Source organism: Urocampus carinirostris, chromosome 2 (assembly GCF_059441175.1).
Source record: "Urocampus carinirostris isolate Australia breed hairy pipefish chromosome 2, RoL_Ucar_1.0, whole genome shotgun sequence".
NCBI classification, from domain to species: domain Eukaryota; kingdom Metazoa; phylum Chordata; class Actinopteri; order Syngnathiformes; family Syngnathidae; genus Urocampus; species Urocampus carinirostris.
The window spans coordinates 10,820,922-10,836,293 of record NC_142350.1 but is presented as its reverse complement, the minus strand read 5'-3'; the positions used below and the strand labels follow the sequence as shown (position 1 = coordinate 10,836,293).

Genomic DNA, 15,372 nt, shown 5'->3' with positions numbered 1-15,372 from the left:
AATTAAAAGGAAACTGCAACATTAATGATTCCTTTTAGACCCGATTTGCTGAAATGGTGACTTCGATTTCTCTTTTGAGAAAGCTTCTTGATATTTTTCCCCGTATGAATGTCTGCCAGTTTTTGAGAAGCTACACAACAGGGTTGGGCAAACTATGGCCCGCAGGCTACATGCGGCCCTTCAGTCTTACAAATCTGGCCCCTAAACAAAAACAATGAAAATATAACGACTAATACATTTACTGGTACATAATGTACTACTAATAAAAAGTTGTGGTGGTCTTGATGTGCCTATCCTGTCCTCAATGTACCTTCGTCCTTATGTATTGCCGAGGTATTGTGTACAAGACTTTGTATCAGCGGATACAAAATATCAAATGAACGTTTTTTTTTTTTCGTCTTTTATGGTTAACCTGCCAAATTTTCTAACCCAATGTGGCCTTTGACTTTAAAGGTTGCCCCTCCCCCTGCAAAAAACAGACATTACTTTCCACGAAATATATATTTCTTAAGACAAATAGGCGGTAAAAAAAGGATCATGTTGATTAAAATAAATAACTTCAGTAGATGTATTATTGGTGTCATTTTAAAAAAAACGGTCGTTTCCCATATAACGCTGCCCCCTTTTTTCTGTAAAAACATTTTATGAGAGAATGTTGGACATGAGACTGACATCAAAGGTCTTGTTTGACTCAAACATACAGAATAAAAATAAAGCAGGTTATTTAATTTTTTTATTGGGTCAAAGTGAATAAGCTAAATCATATTTGGAATCAATTCTGGTTATTTTTGACTCAAGTGTTCAAAGAATGAAGGTACCAAATATAAAATTGTACACTTTAATTTTCGACCCAACTGCGTTTAAGAATGACTTTATTTTTAAGAAGCACAGTTATTTTGTTTGTAAAAATATAGTTTTAATGTCTGCTCACAGCAACATTCAATTGGGGATAATGGAATGCAATTCCTGTAAGAAGGAAATAATGGCATCAAAAACTCACGGACCTGGAACTGAGACTGGACCCAATGGCGTTCGTTTTACTCAGTTTTAATAAAGAAAGAGAACAGTGCTTGCATCCATGATCCGATGATCGTCGGTCACGGGTAGCAGATAGCAGGAACGCGAAAGTGGCACTTCCGTGTCGAGCGAGGGTAGTCGTTGGCAGCGAAAAAAACAGGTCAATGGCCGGGGTGGAGGAGCAAAGACGCAAACGGGTCCAGAAAAGGGGTCGGCAACAGGTATCAGGCAGGAAACAGGGCAAAAACGAGTCGATGGCCGGGACGGAGGAGCGAAAACAGAATTGGGTCCATAAAAGAGGTCGGCAACAGGTATCAGGCAGAAAATGGGGCAGGATAGTGTCGTAGAGTACAAAAGCTTGCCTAGCTGGTAGCATAGGCTCGCAGACAGTCTGACAGGTTCCTTACGGAAGAGGGGAGTTTGAAAAAAGTCCAACAGCCAATCCTACCCCGTGGCTGTTGGCGCCAACGGGGTAGCCGGAGGTGCCCCGAATCAGTAATCATGACAAAAACAGCTCTGAAGCCTGACAAAAGTGTCTCTGCTGGTCCCTGCTTGCAGCAATATTCAATCTTGTTATAATGGATCGCGGCTGCACGAGTGCTGTTCACTTTTTGGTGGACAATGTGGCCTAAAAGAGCAACCGGGCCTGACAAAAATCCACTATTCCAGCCCCGCTTGTAGCACGCATGCGATCATGGATTATTAATCACAGCCATATGTGTTCATTATAGGCTGAATAAAGGGAAAAAGAGCCACCACAAATGACACGCATGACACAAATTTGCTTTCTTAGCACTAGTCAACTGAGGACAATGGATCATGGCAAAACAGTACCGTTCATAGCCCACAACTGCAATCTTCAGCAGCCCCGAACCGGAAAAATAATTTGCTTTGTTATTGTGCACCCAGTACACAGTCAGCAATGCTTGAATTTGTGTTTACTGTTTGTAAAATATTTGACCCAGTATTTATGTAGTTACATTAAAAAAAAAAATCCGTCAAGAATCTCGTCTTTTTTTCAACGTGTCTTCAATTAAACATGGAGAGCGAGCAAATCCTGGTGAAGACACATGCAAAGTGGTTGTTGGATTCTCATCGGGAGATTTACGCCATGATTGGAGGCAGATTTGTAGATTAGAGTTCCCAGATTAGATCGTTGGGTGACCGATTTAAGTATAAACCCCGTTGTGACTTCTTACAGTTTTGAAGAAACAGTGAATATGCTTGTTTTGATATTTGGTGTTTAGAATTAAACTCAGTAACTCAGTAAAAATCAAATCTGTAAACAGGTAGCATAGGAATTTTGCATGTTATCTGTATTTATTGAATTTCTAAATGAAAAGACGATCCTTATTCTAAAAAATTTGTCTTGCGTCAGTGAACTTTATCATCAAACTGAGCTAATGTTAGTTTCTATGCTAGCTGCTAGCGTGTTTAACGCTGGAATTAAGGTCTTACTTAAAACGGTCCATCAAGTCAAGTCAAGTCATTTTTTTTTGTATAGCCCTAAATCACGAAGAGTCTCAAAGGGCTTTACAGATTATAACACTATAATACACAGACTATTTTTCAGCCGACGAGAAGAGTAGGTTATTCATATGCTATGGAGTAGAAGTGAGTTTTAAGCTTAGATTTAAACATTTCTGCTGAGGTTGCAGATCGGATCTCAGGGGGAAGAGCATTCCACAGCACCGGTGCCCGGATGGAGAACGCTCTCGAACCAGCAGAACACTTATTTGCTCTTGGGATCACCAGAAGACCGGCAGTCTCAGATCTTAGGCTTCGGACCGGGACGTAGGGGCAAATCAGATCTGAAAGATAAGAGGGAGCAAGTCCATGTATGATTTTGTATAATACTAAGAGAACCTTGAAATCACATCTAAGGCTAACTGGGAGCCAATGCAGGTTAGCCAAAATCGGTGTTAAGTGATCATACTTTTTTGTCCTAGTTAAAAGCCTCGCTGCGGCATTTTGTACAAGCTGAAGAGACTTGATTCTAGACTTCGGGAGACCAGAGAGTAGTGCATTATTCCAGCAGCTTTTAAGTCCGCCGTTATTAAACCCACACTGAAACGACCTAACCTTGATCCAGAAATCTTAAGTAATTATAGACCTGTGTCAAACCTACCTTTCCTTTCTAAAGTACTTGTAAAAGTAGTGGCACAGCAGCTGAATGATTTCATATCTGAGAATAAACTTTTTGAATCTAAAAGAAATCGTATTAAATGAATTATTTGTATTATTTGCTGCCTCTTAGTGGTAAAAACAACCCTTCATTCATTTAAGCGAAAATACATGCATTATCAGATAAACCTGCATTTTTTAAAGGGGCAGTGTGTAATATTTAGTGCCTCCCAGTGGTACAAAACAACAACATTGAATTGACTACTACGCCAGAATACATGGAATACAATACGTGGTCGGCCTCACCAAAACATAACAAGTATTATCTTTTGACTTCGGTTTTCCTTTTTGCAAGAAACACTGTCAAAAGTGTAATTTTAAACTCAACCAAGACTGCCAACAGTTAGTTGCACTACTTTTTATTGCACTATTATTACGATGCACCATTTTTTCGATTGCACTATTATTATACATTGGGACAGTTTCTAAACACTGAGACGGTCTTTCATATTCTTTTAATCTTTAAATTATTTTTTACATGTATATCCTAGATTGCCATGTCTAAATTTGTTGCATACAATGTTTCACCACATTGGTATCAATGACAATACTATTTCTAACAAATCACACTTTGCCTTGGAAGAAACAAATTATAACTGATTACTGTTACAGTACCACTATGACTTTGTAGCAAGCCGGACAAATGGACCCGATGACTGACCTGAAATCCTCTCTTGAATAACGATTCCTTATCTGGATTTTTGTGACAGTAACTTTCAATTATCCTTTGTCGTATCAGTCACAGTTGGAGAGGAACAAAATGATCGCTTGGGGGGGTATCGCGGGGGCTCAGTGTGGGTTACGCAAGGGAAAATAAATGGCCGATGTTTGATGGCGAGCATGTCAGATACTCTTCGGAAAATTTGATTCTGGATTGGGAAGAATGACACAAATTCTACAGGGAATAATCCGGCTTTAATTCTATCTGGCCACCCCCCGGCCTGGAAAAGCTTCACTCCAGCACTGCTGTGCCTTGGAGAAAGAACAGCTGCATGGCTGACGGGGTACGGGGGCCACGCGTGCGTTGCATGCATGGGGGGGATACGAAATAATCAGTTTACTGTGTTGTGGAGGACGCAAGGGCCTGTGCGTGCCGATGTGTAATTTGTTTACAGTGGGATGCATCAAACATCTGCTTCTTTTTTCTTCATGACTTTTCATGGTGCTCAGCAGTTAGCCAAACTCCAAGTTTTTATTCTTTCCATGTATATATTTGTACTTGACAATTTAGAACTGTGTTGTACACTATGTTGTGAGCATAGGTTTGGTATTTAAAATTGTAAACTGGAGTAAACTTCACATTAATAAACATTTTGACAATAATTGACTTATCTTTTAAATCTTTTCTACTCGCTGACGCCATATTTTGGCTTGTGTCATTATTTTATCCGCTGCCAAGCTCCTTTTGCCGCACGTGTAGTATGTGCCTCTCTTAGATGTACCCAAAAAAAGTCTTTTTTGTATCTTTTTGGGGGTTTAACCTGGCATTTGGACTGCACTTGAAATATGCCTTTTCTTACTTTTGTCATTTTTAAGGTTCACTAACAAAAAACTGCAAGGACAAACAGTTTCTATTCAAACCCCCCACCCCCCTTCCTTCTACCCAACGTGCTGCATGGCCTAAACAGCTTTGCTAAAAGGATGATAAAAGCAGATATACACAATGAAACAATATATGAAGACTCTTTGAACTCAGTTGGGCATATTCAAAACATACTTAATGGAGATAATATTATACCACCAACTTTTTAAAAGGACAGTCTGCAATATTTAGTGCCTCCTAGGGGTAAAAAAAATGTCATCTCGTAAAAAAAAAATAACATTGATTTGAATACTAGGCAATCATACATAAACTATTACACTAATATGATTTTTTTTAAAATGAATGCCATTTTTTATTTGCCATTTCACTTGTGATAACAGTGTTATTACAGTGGTAATACAGTGTTTACTTGTGAGCATAAGATTGAAATTAAACTCATGAACTCAACTTGACATTAATCAAATCAAGACTTCTACAATTTTTATCTTTTCTATAAACAAATGGGACTTTTATAAAAAAATCTTTTCCATTCTTACTCATTATAACATTGTTTTGTCGTGTTATTTATTACGCAATGTTCTGAGCATAGGTTTCAGATTAAAGTTATAAACTCAACTTCTCATTGATCAATAGATTGACTTGTAGTTAATTGCTAAAAAATTGAATTTGAATTTATTGCGTGTTTAAAATGCAATTTGAGTCAAAACTAAATTGTCATTGCAGTGTTACTACACTATTTACTTATGTTGAGGTTTGAGAGTTATTCTATTTCACATTAATCAATACTTTGACAAGTATTACTGTATGCTTTGAACAAATAAAAACATTTCTTCTTCCTCTGAACTACTTAGACATTTGTCCCTGAATTGCAGGATAAAGAAACCACCACACCCCAAAAAAACACAGAAAAATATTGCCACCAAAAAATAATGCATGGACTGTAGTTGGGTCTAATGTGCCCGAAATTGTGTGGAAATTCAAACAAATAACAACTTACCCCTCATCCCCTTACCCCACAGACTAGGTTTTGGCAATTTTCTTATATACAAAATGATTAAAATTGACCAACGTCTTGGCTCAAAACCCAAATCCATTATCCATATTGAAAGCCCAATTAAAATAGTACTGCATTAAGAGAAATGCACCCCTGCAGGCCCCTGCATTTTTCCCTTTCCCATGTAAAAAAAGACAGAAATAAAGATTGTGTTTCTATATGTTAAGGCTTGTTGAACATGTGGCTTGATAAATTGCTCCTATTGAATTTTCCTTCACAATGGCTCTCCCTGGGTGCCCAATCGGTGATCATTGATGACTTCCACTGCGCTTCTACTGTTGGATGCTCCTGCTGCTCAGCCTTGTCACTTTTCAATTCCGAGTTAGTTTATATTTGGGACTTGATATTTATCAAAGACTACGGCGTACCGCTTTTTTATAATAGTAATAACATTGACACCAAATTCACAGTGTACAGATCTGCATGCAATAAAGTTGGGAAAAGAAGACTGAATAAGTTAGTCTATTAAAAGAGACTCGTACGGAAGATCTATAATCATGTCTGTGCTGAAACTAAATGCTGTTCTCGGTTCAAAAAAATGGAAAAATAAGTTTTTTCACACATTTTGCGGGATCATCTGCCTCATCAGTATTATTGGCTCTCTGCCACTGAGCAATCTACAGTAAACCCCCGCCGGCCCCCCCTAAAGGGAGCGTTAGCCAGCGAAATGGTTCCCGGATTCGATGTTAAAACCTTGCTAATCATAACTACAGCCTACCCTTTCCATCTGCTCGTGTTTATTTGCAGGGCCTTTAAAAAATAAACTGGCCCGGGGGAGGATGCTGACATCGGGCCAGCAATAGTCAGCCACGTACAAAATAACCAGAAAGGGTTTGGGATTATGAAAAGGCACCATTTCGGCATGGTTGCTGCATCTCAAATCATCAAATTGAAGCTTCAGTATACATATTTTTGTCATAAATGCTTTTTTAACAACTCTATTGAATACACTTTCTTATTGTCTAATTTGAGCTACTCTCTATTCTACTAAAAACAGCATTAAATAATGTAAAGTAACCCCAAAACTCATTGGGCAAACCCAACTACGTAAAACCCTTAAAATTACCTGGTCCAAATCCCATTACTTCCCCTTACACCTACAAACTACCCAAAGGGGCATGACTTATTTAGAAGATAGGGCACTATCTTTGGAAAATGAGGCTCAAAATAAGCCACTATATTTGTTTAAAGAGACCTGTACCCCTTACTGTTCCCACTTCCCCTACACTTTTTGGAACAATAGGACTGAGAGGCGAAATGAAGGGGAAGGGGAAGTAATTGGTTTAAAAAGGGTTTTCCATATTTTCTAAAGGTATAATTTGATTTATCACAGGTTAAAAATCACATCAAGTCCCCTTCCACATTTCACTACCCTAGGCTGCTGGGTTATCCGAAGATATGCCACTATCTTTGTGAAATGAGGCTCGTACCCTTAACTTTTGCCATTTCCCCTAAAAAATATGTGGATAAATGTGATGCGTCTTTGTCCTTATGTTAGGGGCTAAACAGGGGAAGAAGGGGCACAATTGAGAACAAGAAGTACAGTAATCCCTCGGTTAACCACCCGCAAAAAGTAAAAATCCGCGAAGTAGCGATGCCCCTTCAAAAATGCTTAAAAAAAAAAAAAAAAAATAAATATATATATATATATATATATATATATATATATATATATATATATATATATATATATATATATATATATATATATATATATTGTTCCTAGGTGTGACTGAGCGAGTGAGTTGTCTGTCCCCTTGTGCCCTGCGATTGGCTGGCAACCAGTTCGGGGTGTCCCCTGCCCACTGCCCGATGATTGCTGGGATGGGCTCCAGCATCCCCGCGACCCTACTGAGGATAAGCAGCGCAGCTGATGAGATATATATATATATATATATATATATATATATATATATATATATATACAGTGGAACCTCGGTTTTCGAACGCCTCTCAGTTGGGACAAATCGGTGTTCGACCAAAAATTTCAAGAAATTCTTGCTTCGCTGTTCAGTCAAAAAATCAGAGTTCGAACGCCGGTACGCTAGGGTGCGATGCTGAGCGGCGTACGGGTGTTTTAACTCTTAATTATGCCTCCGAAGAAGGTCGGTGCAAGCAGGACAGGTGAAAAAAGACAAGTTGTTTGTAAAACTATTGCCTTTAAGAAAGACATAATAGCTAAATATGAAAGAGGTATACGAATTTCCGATCTTGCTAGTGAATACAGCATGGCTAAATCTACTATCAATACGATAGTAAAGAATAAGGAGGCTGCGAAATCGAGTGATGCGGCTAAGGAAGTTAGCGCTATAAGCAAGCAACTGCCGCAAGTTTTCTCTCCCCACCGTCCACCACAAAGATAAGAAATCCTATTCATAATCCTTTTTTTATTTTTACACGTTTATGTTAGCGTAATCTTTCGTACGGAAGATTACGATAACGCGAACGTACAATTAGCCTGGGTTAGCTTTGTTTACATAAAACATTCAGGGTGTTGGAACGGAGCTCCCTTTTCAATGAAGCGCTAGCCACTTGTTGTGGAGACCCGGGTGCTAAATGAGGTGTAAACGACCTGATTTTTTTATTATTACACGTTCATGTTAGCGTAATCTTTCGTACGGAAGATTACGCTGACGCGAACGTACGATTAGCCTGGGTTAGCTTCATGTTTACGTTCATGGTAAACATTCAGGGTGTTGGAACAGATTAAAACGATTTTACATTACTTTTAATGGGAATAACGATTTCGGTGATTGAACAAATCGGTTTTCGAACCTGAAACGTAAAGCTTATTTCATTTTTTAATATTTAAAAACATATATATTAATATAGTTTGATTAATATTCAATATTCACACATGCTTAACTGAAAAACTCTGTATTACAATACTGCCCTTCATTGGTCGGTTTTGGTGCAACAGACATTCATGTCGTTTCTGTCATACCAGATAGAATTTTTCCGCTTTGGGATCCGCCGCAGTGCAGCAAGTTGAACATAATCGTGATTTATAGACAAGATCCATTTGGAAAATATCCGCCGAGCACAAATTTGAGCGAATGTGTCATTTGTTCAAATTTGCAGACATGACTGAGGGGGACAGATGTTCGGTCCCTGCTCGGCGGCTCCCCGGTGTGTGAAGGTAACATTGCGATGAGATATTTGCATTTTCACAAAGTCAGCAAACTCTCATTCGCTTCGTCAACAACTTTTCCACATGCGGTGGGAAATCATTTTGTTGTAGGGTCAAACTCATGTTGTCTTACAAATAATTAGTGCGTTAGGTCACTTGAAATTACCTCAGAAGATCATCGGTTTCTTCCTTTTTTTTCAGTTCCTGATTCATCCTGCACTGTATTTAAATCATCAATTTAATCTAAAATAATAAAACCAAGTATTACCCTATACCTGCGCAGATTTTTATCTCTCGTTAGGTCACATGATAACCCCTCCAGGAGATCTTCAGTTTTTCCCTTAGTCTCTCTTTCTGAATCATCCTGGAAACTTGACTTTTCGTAGGATTGTAGAGCAGACGCTCTACTGCTTCCAACCATTCGACTTACGGAAAACGGTATACACGAATATTTTTTTCGATATGTCGAAAAATATCCGGACATTGCTTTAAGTTAGATTTTGTATTGTGTGCACCTTTTTCAGAGTACAGAACTTTACTCTAGTGCTTCTTTCCGCTGCTACTGGCATGTGGCGCTGTGAGAGGTCACCCAGAATCCACTCCGAAGAAGAAATCCGCTTCTTCTTTCACAGGGACAGACAATTTGCTCGCTCATTCACACCTAGGGACAATTTGAACCAGCCGATTAACCTGACATGCATGTTTTTGGAATGTGGGAGGAAACCGGAGTGCCCGGAGGAAACCCACGCAAGCACTGGGAGAACACACAAACACCACACAGGAGGTTCGATCTCATGACCTCAGAACTGTGCCGCACATGCGCTAACCACTGCGCCGCCGTGCTGCCCTGGGCCTGAACATACAGTACATAAAACAGGAAATGCATAATTACAACAAAATGCTACTGATAAGTTTATAGTTTTGTAGACACTTAAAATAAGGAGAGAAGACACCAATGGATTTTGAACTTGCAAGTAGAACAGGAAATGATTGTAAACAACCTTTACAATTCTAAAACTGGTCTGAAAACCCTCTTTCTTTTTATTAAATCTCCTCGGTTACAACAAGCTGATCAGCTTTAAAGAGTGTAGGTATCAAATATTATTAACATCATTGGCCGTTGGAGACAATTATGCAAGCAGTGCATAGTACTCAACATGTTAAGCAAGAGTGAGGAATAGTCAAAACAAATAAAGAAAAGTGGCAACCTATACTATCTCCTTTGCAGGTGTCTAGTAGTAAAACTGAATACACTTGGTAAGCATTTATGAATTAATCTTTTGAGTGTTGAAACAAGGTTTCATATTGATGGTTTATGTTCTTTAAAATATGTTTCCATTATTTTCTGATGTTTTCTTTCCTGATGCAACCTTAGCCATAACAGTCGTTTCAATTTAATGTGCCTTATAATTCGGCATGCCTTTTAGTCCAGAAAATAAGGTAATATATTCTCTTAAATTTACTAAATCATTATTGGGACCTCCATTGCAAAACACAAAACAAAAATATATGATTTAAAAAAATAAACATATATATACCCTATTCTTGAATTTGTATCAGTATACACTATAATTATTAAGGTAGAATTAGCACCTCTCATGTGACATGTTGAAGGGAATGAAAGAAAATACACTCTAAATGGTCGTAAAACAAAATTCCAATACCTACTCTTGCCTTCCCTTACATTTATATAAAATTGAGAAAAAAAACTGTGTTAGCATTAAGATAACAGATTTTTTTTGTACCATAAACTTTAGTTTCAAACTTTTTTTACATTTAACAGCCTGGTAAAGCGTCAGACTGGCGCTGTTGTCCACTGTCCTCCCAGGATTCTCCGTCATATCTTCGGTACTTGTCACAGGACTCAGTTTGGCAGGCTACATTTGCGAGCTCCCTTCTTTTGTGTCACTGACCAAAGCCCGTGACCTTAAGTGAAGTTTTGGGGGAATAAATGGACTGGAAAATTGAGAGCTTTGCCGTTTTCAAACTCGTCTCCTGCAGCATTGATGCCATCGCGGAGCTCCGGCTTCCCCTTTGCGAGTCAACATGACCCTGACATACATTAAATCTCACTTCACTGCACTTCAATTTACCGTGTAAAATACTTTGGTTCTACGGGTTAAAGCGTTGTGTGTATAAGATCCAGGCAAATTACTCTTCAATGTTCAACTTTGTAGCTAATGAGTGATGCAGTTACAATACACTTAACCTTTGTTAAGAACCCGTGGTAGGCAAATATCCCTGAAGTAGAAATCTTAATTTTTTTACAATTTTTAGAGGTCATGGGACAGGTTTTATATGCTTTTCTTTATTATTATTATTTTTAAACTATGAATAACATTTGATGCTTTTTTCTTTCACGGCATTTTCAGGTATATACATTTTCGAATTTTTAATTTTTGTGGAATTTTTTTTCTGTATTGCTGGTATCTGTATCGATGACTGCCCAAGACGAATATCAGTATCAGTCGGTAGAAAACCGTTTTAGAACATCTCTTATACAGACTAACAATGGCATCAGCACTTTGTATCAGCAAGGACTGAAAATTGTGCACTTGCCTTAATTAAATGATATATCCGAATCTATAAACTTAATTATCTTACATCGTGTTGTATTTGAGTAATATTGGGAACAAAAAGAATAAATGATACATTTCCATCACAGTGAAACCCCGTTATCAGAGGCTTCCAAAAATTACCCGTGTTAGGAATAGTATTACACAAATAAATACGCTATTACAGATAGAAGACCAAAGCGCACACCCTTTTTACCGGCCACAGCATTTATTTTTACAACCAAATTACTGTATAGTATACCTGTAAACATGTATTGCTTCATTTTTTACCAATAGCCACTCCCTTAAGGACTATTTAGCAGAATGCACAATACAATGTTTGATGGAAAAAAAGAAAAGACTGAAAAGGTAAACCACTTTTATACTGTAATTCTAAAATAATCCTTATGTTTGTAATAAATTTTCTTTGATAGGTTATTTTTTCCAGAAGTTATGTGATGGATCTGACACAAAAATGAAAATGAAGCCTGTTAATTGTTTTTGTCTGCACCAGCCTTACTCTATGCGTGCAAATTACGTACTTCTGTAAATGCATCGTGTGTCGTTTAAGTGATTATAGCTTGACAAAAGAGTGGCTCAATCAGCTTTCTTTTCAGATAATTAGATGCAAATAAAATACTTCAATCACCAAACTCAGCACAACAGGAAAGTAAGTGAGTTTTAGAATGTGAAAAATCATTTGGGATACTCTAAAATGACAATGTGTTTAATTTAGTGTGTCCTAGTGCTAAAAAACTTGATTCAATAAAAAAAACAATATTAATTTCAATAATTGGCTAAATACAGGTTAAGTCATCATCGAAATGAATGGCCACCTTGCTACTTAATAAAAAAAATGAAATTAAAAAACATTCAAAAACACCTAGCCAGTGGAAAAAACATTCTGCAAATTTTAAGTGAAACTTTTATAAATTGAAGTCAGTTTTAACTTTTTAATTTTGACCAATTAAAAAAACAAAAGGTCTCTAAGCAAAATCATCGTTTGTAGCAGGTGGATTATTTTCTTAGTCTGAAGTTGGGCTGCAACTAGTTATTATTTTTATAATCAATGAATCTGACTATTATTTTTTCGATTATCAAAGAGTTGTATAAGAAAAACACATCATTAATTTCCTCTCCTTTACTCCAATATTGAAATTTTGTGGACAAATAATAAAATAGTGCACAAAAAAGAAGATTCTACAATATTAAACAATTAAAAAAAATCAGTGTTTGTCAAATAACAAAACAAATCGATACAAAAGTATGTTGTACACCAGCAGATAAATACTTTCTTTTAAAATAAAGTGGTAGGGACATTTATAAAGTGTAAAAAAAGGCTCTTTGTTGTTTTCTTTCATTTAACTGAAAAATAGTATCTTGCCTACACACACAGTAACTATTTAGCTATCAAGGAAACGCAGCACATCATTCAGGGAACCAGCGACCAACGTAATGTTTCTTCCCCCCAAAAAATTTAAACTTGATGCTCAAGCTTACCACGGTTGTGTGAAAGTTGAGTGTTTTTATATAAAGCATAAATAAACACTGCTTAAGATTATTTAACTGAAATACACACACACGCGCGTCATTAATCAGCTTAAAAGCAAACACTAACATCATCCCGCTACCAGAGACGGAAGTTACGTTTCTACACTTAATCAATTAATCAAATTATAATCAAACGAATAAAAACAAATACTTCTACTAAGTTCCCTTCATGCTTATCGGTGACTCTGTCTTGGTTTTGATCGTTGCCTCACAATCGTGGTGCTCCCTTGCCATTTAACTTTTGCAAAGCTTGCAAGTGACGCACTGATTTGTTTTGTGAAGTGTGGGGTGCTCCCACACTTTTGCGGACTTCTGCCAAACCTTTTTCTCTGTGTCCGTCATGTTTCATGAATTGACGGTAGCCTTAAAAATTGCGCCTTAGTTTGCACTCCACTTCGCTCTGTTATGCTCGCCAACTCCCGCTGCGTGTGACGTCACAGGCTTCGCCAGGTGCTAGATGACGCATACATAGCGTGACACAACGATGAACTATTAATCATCGATTTTAATCGTTTTCATCCATTTGTTGTTACAGCTCTATTCTGAAGTATTTTTTTCTAGTCTAGATAGAACATTTTTCTAATATTATACCATAGAGGTAAGATCTTGGGCCCAGCCCGAATTTTGGGGAAAAAATTAAGTCGGGCCGGACAGGGTTTCTCTCTCCCTTTTATTTTCTTCTTAGAGGATCTGCACAGCATGCACTTACTTTTATTCAAGTAATTTTTGGGTTGAGTAATTTTTATTTTTACTTGAGTTATATCATTTTGAAGTAACTGTAAATAGATCCTGTGCTGCGCGGCATTAGCTCAGGAGGTTGAGAGCTCGTCTTGGGATCAAGAGATCGCAGGTTCGATTCCCGGCTACGAAGTCTTTGGGCAAGACACTGAATCCCTAATGCCCCGATTAAAGCATGACTGCATGGCCGCTATTGGTGTGTGAGTGTGTGAAGCACATTGTAAAGCACTTTGGGAGGTCTTCATTCACTTGAAAAACGCTATATTAAAGCAAACCATTTACCATTTGAGGTACCAAGCCTGAAGTAATCTCTAACATGCACCTCAGCGCTGCAATTTGGCGCTACCCATACTTCAGCCAAAGAAGGCAGAAGCGCCAATGTACACACAGCATCAAAATGCAGCTTCAGGTTTACTTCGGGTTCGATCCTTCAAATCAAGGTAATCGATCAAGTTCCGGCTGGTTCATGTTGGGCTGAATTCCTGAGTCACGATTTTACCTGTATTACGCTACGATTCCCTGGATAAAATATTTGTTTTATTTCTAAGGATTGCTTATTTATTCAAGAAAAAAGATAAAATTATACCTATAATAAGCAAATGTTTGAGCCAAGAGCAATTTGTTTTTGAATGGCAATAAAAATTGAATCGTGCTCATAATTTTTATTGAGATTCATAAACCGTGTATTTGAAGTCAAGTCAGAGAACGCGATGTTGGATGCTTAAAGGAACATTGTTTCATGCAGCGCCTCCTAGTTGGAAAAACAATCTATTCATTAAAAAAATCAATACGGTATTGATTTGAACAATACGAAAGAACACATGAATGATTTTTTTTTCAGCACTCGGTGGTCGAGAATTTTGCATTTTCACGAGCCTCACCTAAACGAAGCTTGCATATTTGTCAGTCATCTTGCTGCTACAGGTACCCAAAAACCTCAAAAAGGCTTGGCAAAAAATAAGTAAAATAGTGCGTTTCTGTGACTGTGAGTCTCCGTAGTTAGCAATTCTTTTAATGCTTCGTAGCACTTGTTTTCAGTTGGGGTTTAGGGTTTTTAAGGGTTATCGTTCTATCTTCGTTATTCATTATCCATTATCCGTTATCGGTCAGTTCATAATACGCTACAAAGCCAAGGACCCGGGACTCTTACTCTCAGCCAAAAGGCCAAGTTAAGGTCCTAGCCCTAAAGCCTTGCTGCGATCATTGCGAATGCACCGTTCCCGGAGGTACTGCAATACCGGGCCGATGCGTGGAGTGGACAGAGCAAGCTCTTATTCCATCTCCAGATTGCAAAAATCTGTGCTCACTAAAAGGCCAAGCTAAGGTCCTAGCATCACATTAAGGTCCACAGTCCAAAAATCACAGCCGGTAAAGGCCAAGCTGAGGACCTAGCATCATGACACAATACAGTGACAACTCAGAGTCAAATAATTCACACGGTCCCTTTACAACACTTACAATGTGTACTTACTAAGTTTAAGGCAGGGATAAGGTCACCAACTTTTGGTACAGACTGATTGCTGATAGTGAAGCTCGGAGAAAACAAAAAACTGTCAAAGATTCCCCACAGTTGATTTTGCCTACCTCGTTATCTCCGTGT

At 37.9% G+C, this 15,372-nt stretch overlaps 1 pseudogene; it reads right to left on the bottom strand.

The window, feature by feature from the left end:
* Window positions 1-14,976: 14,976 nt before the first annotated feature.
* LOC148371019 (U2 spliceosomal RNA) lies at window positions 14,977-15,095 on the bottom strand (annotated as a pseudogene).
* Between the last annotated feature and the right edge of the window lie 277 nt (window positions 15,096-15,372).